The following is a 5,559-nucleotide window of genomic DNA, read 5'->3' on the forward strand; positions in this document are numbered from 1 at the left end:
CGACTCCAGTACGCCAATTCCCTTTGAAGCCAGAAGTACGCCTAAGCTTAAAGGAATTAGTGACAGACTTCATCCAATACCAATGGTTACATCAAACTACTAGTCCACATAATACCCCCATATTTGGAGTTCCCAAGGAAGGCTGCCCAGGACAGTATAGGTTGGTGCAAGATTTAAGAATTATTAATGAAAAAGTTCTGGAAAATGTTCCAGTGGTACCAAACCCGCATACTTTGTTGGCCCATGTTCCTGGCAAGACGATTCGGTTTACCGTCATAGATTTAAAAGACGCATTTTTCTCAATACCTCTTCATAAAGATAGTAGAGATCATTTTGCATTCCAATGGGAGGATCCGGTCGACCTTCGACAGTGTCAGCTGACCTGGTCCGTGTTGCCCCAAGGGTTCATCAGCTCCCCATCTGAATTTACCAAGGCATTGCAGAAAGATCTGGGACCTTGGTATCAACAACAACCAACGTCGGCATTACTGGTCTACGTGGATGAACTTTTGATCTGTAGCCCAGATGAAAAGAGTAATGAACAAGACGCCGTGAGCCTTCTGAACCATTTGCATGCCTGTGGATATCGAGTGTCCAAGGATAAGGTACAATGGAACCAGGAGAAAGTGACATACCTTGGATACCAACTGTCACGAGAAGGACGCATGTTGTCAACTGAAAGACGGACGGCGATCTGTGGCCTACCATCACCAACAAATGTTAGGGAGCTGCGGTCATTCTTGGGTCTGGCCGGCTTCTGTCAGCAATGGATACCAAATTATAGTAGTTATGCTACTCCCTTGTATGAATTGTTGAAGAAGGAAACTGATTGGAAATGGACTAAAGAATGTCATCAAGTGTTTGAAGATATCAAACGAGCTTTACAAAAGGCACCAGCGTTGGCCCTGCCAGATGGACTTAAACCATACAGATTGTATGTTTCAGAAAACAAGGGAACTGCTAGTGGAGTCTTGACACAACAGTGGGGTCCTGATTACCTACCTGTAGGTTATTATTCCTCCCAATTGGATCCTGTGGCAAGAGGATGGCCAGCTTGCCTACGAATTCTGGCAGCCACAGGAATCCTTCTGAAGAAAGCAGAGAAAATCATGATGGGAGCCCCTGTGGAAGCATTGGGACCACATGATTTGAAAAGGATCCTGGGAGAGAAGGCAGCTAAGGTTCTCAGTCCGAGCCGGCTTACCCAGTATGAGCAACAGCTGCTGGGGCAGCAAGATTTACGCCTAAGAGCTTGTAATACTTTGAATCCAGCGACATTATTGCCTCAACCAGGAGAGTTGGTGCATGATTGCATCCAGACATTGGAATGTTCATTGAAACCCCGAGTAGACTTGACCGATCAGCCAATAGCAGGGCGACATTTATATGTGGATGGAAGCTCGAAGGTGATAGATGGACAGCGGTATGCAGGCTACGCCGTGTGTGAGGACCTGAAGGCTATAAAGAGTGTTAAGTTGCCAACTACTTATTCAGCTCAGATGGCAGAATTGGCTGCAGCCATAGATGCCCTGCGAGAACTGGACCAGCAAGAGGGGAATATATACACTGATTCCAAGTATGTATTCCAAACTGCACATGCTTTTGCTATGCTGTAGAAGGAAAGAGGTTTTATTAAAAGTGATGGACACAGAATTGAGCATCAACAAATGATAATGGAATTCCTGGAATGTGTTCAACTACCAAAGAAAGTAGCTATTATCCATGTGAAGGCCCATGGAAGAGAAATGGATCCAGTTCAGCGAAAGGGAAATCATCAAGCAGATGAGGCAGCAAAGGAAGCAGCGCTGAGTGGATGACCATTGGAGAGGAATTTAATGAATATTATGATTCCATGGAAGGAGTTGGTCCCTCAATATTCTAAGAAAGAGGAAGATGCCGCAGTACAGTATGGAGCTCAGAAATTACCTAGTGGTTGGTGGCAGTTACCTACAGGACTAATCTTTGTCCCAAGGGCAGTGCTTCGAGCCCTTGTAATGGAGACTCATAGACAGACTCATCTCGGAGGCAATGCTTTAGGGGATCTCTTGATCAGACAAGTAGTTGCACCAGGATTATATGAAGAAACAAAGCGAGCGGTATATGGATGTACTATATGTGCAGCAACTAACCCTGCTCCAAAGCCACCACCGGCCATGGGAGGAAGACCATGGGCCTATTACCCTTTCCAGAGACTACAGATAGACTTTGCAGAATTACCAAGATGTGTGAGGTACAAGTATTTACTTGTCATAATAGATCAGTTGACAGGATGGATAGAGGCCTTCCCCACGCGAACGGCGACAGCAATTACAGTAGAAAGATACTGTTGAAGGAAATCTTTCCAAGATACTCCATGCCAGAGACATTTGAGTCAGACCAAGGTCTGCACTTTGTGAGTAAGATAATTTGCACTGTAAGTGCGGCCTTGGGGTTCAAATGGAACCTTCATACTCCTTGGAGACCACAATCATCCGGTCAAGTTGAACGCGCCAACCGGACGGTTAAGACTTTGTTGACCAAATTGTGCCAAGAAACCAAGTTGAATTGGGTGACAGCACTGCCATTGGCTTTGACCATTATGAGAAACACTCCAAGGGGAAAAACAAAATTGACTCCTTTTGAGTCACTGTTTGGCAGACCTCCCATTGAGCCTGGGCCCCAGACAGAGATTAATGGGGAATTAGGGAACAGACAGTTATTGGAGTATGTTACTGCCTTGCAGGGTGTTTTGTCCTCTATTCACAGGCACAATCGTGAGTTTCAGAGGTTACCCCTGGATGTGGCGATCCATCAATACCAACCTGGTGATTGGGTACGAGTTCGGAAGTGGAAGCAAGAGCCTTTGCAGCCCACCTGGGGACCGCCGGAGCAGATTATTTTAATTACGGAATCGGCAGTAAAGCTTGTAGGCCACAAGCGATGGGTCCATGCTAGTCATATAAAAAGAGCCAAGCCTGTAACTATCCAGGAACCTGAGCAGGGAGTAGCCAAGGACTCCCCTTCTGGAGAGGTGAAGGATCAGACACCTAAAGAAAAGTGGCTATCACAAACTGTTCTGGGTTTGGGCCTGAAGCTTAAATTGAAGAAACAATAAACTTAGATGGGAGGTTCCCCTCCAACGTTGCCAGCAGAAGTGTTTCCTGGCGATTGGAGAGGGGAATCTTGGGGGCGCATTACAGTAACTGTTAGATTGCCCCGGGTTCCACTAATTGCCAAAGACCCTAGACAGGATTACTTACTGGGGTATTTTAAAACCAACCTTACACACCGACGACGTGTATGGGCGGGTCGGTACCTCCCTTACCAAGGCCGTTAACTGTTAAGGTGTATGAAATCCCCCAGGATACTCGCTCTGTAGTAACAGTAACAGTGGGACGGATGGTAAATAACAAATCCGTCAGAAGGAGAAAGTGGAAATTCGTTACTCAAGCCGACTTACGATTCAAAAGGCCAGTATTTACTCTGGAGTGGATAGCTACGGGCAGGTGGCAAAAGTTCTGATTATACTTTATGTCAAAATGGGTCGAACCCACACAAGTACCAACTCCTTTGGCTTTAAGCCTATGCTTGGTACTATCTTGTGTCTTGCTTCTCTATTTATGGTATATGTCTACTTCTCAGCTTCTTTTCCCGCGCAAGAAACGAGAGTATGCAGTCGTCAAAGGTGCTCATTCCAGGAGAAAAGGGAAAATGTGTTTGTTGAACTCGCCCAGGAGGTAGTCAAAGGGTTCAATCTTACAAATTGTTGGGTCTGTGGCAATCCAAGAGGGTTTCCACAGTGGCCATGGATGGCAATACCTCTCAACCCCAAGTGGTTATTAAGTAACCTTAGTGAGGTACATAATGGAACAGGAGCTTGGGGAACGAGTCACTGGTGGTATCTAAATTGGGTTCCTACTGGCCAGTATTGTGTTTCACAGAACTCTACCAAGACAGTGCATTGGCTCGGAAATAGTAGGTGTAATTGGACTCTCCAATATGCTACTCGACAATATCCAGGACCCGGAGAGACCATCACTCCTTGTGCCCTGTGGAGTAATGGAACACATGTGGCATTAAAGAATGGTACCTGGGCACCATGTATTTGGATGGAAAAGAATGGGACAAATGACACATATTCATGTCGTACCCATTGGAGTAATTTAACTCAGGAGGGACAGTTATGTGCCTGGTTTCAAAGCAATAAAAATCAGTCTCTCAATAGGAAAGAATGGGCCTGGCATCATCTGAACGGGACAATAGTGAATGGATTCCAGAATTATTGGGCAATTACTAACCATACAGAATCTGGATGTGCCTGCAAATGGAAAAATGAAACAGGGTTATGGAGACGTACGATAACTCGGGGAGGGGCTAGTTTAAGTCCTCTTGGAAATGAATCATATTACATCCCATACCAAATTACTGGGTCCACGTTTAACAAAGAGGCACTTCCAGCACTAAAAGGCCATTATTGGATTTGTGGATCTATGGCCTACTCAGTTTTACCAGTCAATTGGACAGGCACATGTTATCTTGGGATTATACAACCCCAATATGCAATAAAAGGTGGAAGCTTAAATCCCTTAATTCCAGTATTTGATGAAGAACATTCTGTGAGGAGGAAACGGGCAATTGATACCTCTTTGACCAAAGGCCAAGGAAATAATTGGGGAGATACTTGGCCTTCAGAATGTATCATCGCAACTTATGACCCGGCCTCATGGGCACATGATGGCTCAGCGGGATACCGTGGCCCAATATATATTTTGAATCGCCTTATTAGACTTCAGGCGGTATTGGAAATAATAACCAATCAAACAGCTAAAGCTTTAACATTGCTTGCTGATCAGTCAACTCAAATGAGAGAGGGAATACTCCAAAATCGGTTAGCCTTAGATTATATATTAGCAAAAGAAGGTGGGGTCTGCGGACTTCTCAACCTAACAGAATGTTGTTTAAAAATTAATAATAATGGTGAGATAGTAAAAGACATTGCTAACAAAATCAAAAAGCTTGCCCATGTCCCAGTACAAACTTGGAAAGGAATAGATCTTGGAAGTTGGGGAAGTTGGTTTAATTGGTTTGGAGGAATGAAAACAATGATTGTATTGGTTATTCTGATTTTATTGGAATGTATGCTTTTACCTTGCTTATTACCTATAATCATGAATGGTATTCGCAGTATAGCAGATAATGCAGCAGCTAAAAGTAGTATGCAAATGTATGGCAAAATTATGTATCAACAAGTGATTCAGAATGAAGAAGCTATATGATATTAAATATCAAAAAGCTTCTAAGGGGGGAATTGTGACACTGGACTTTATTTGCTTAGTTAAAAATGTATTTTGCTTACTGTGGCCTTGTTTACTGAAAGTAAATGGGTACTGTGCCTGCTTTGAGATAAAAATGATGCTGGCCTCATAGACCATGTTTTGATAAGAATGTGGAAAACAACTATGCTGAAGTGAAAAATAACACCATAAAAGGGCAATGGAATGTTATAGGGAAGCAACATTAAGAAAGATAGAAACTGCACGTACTAATTTCTTGTAAAGCACATGATTCCTTGTAAGGGGC

Source organism: Rhineura floridana, chromosome 6 (genome assembly GCF_030035675.1).
Source record: "Rhineura floridana isolate rRhiFlo1 chromosome 6, rRhiFlo1.hap2, whole genome shotgun sequence".
Taxonomy (NCBI): Eukaryota; Metazoa; Chordata; class Lepidosauria; order Squamata; family Rhineuridae; genus Rhineura; species Rhineura floridana.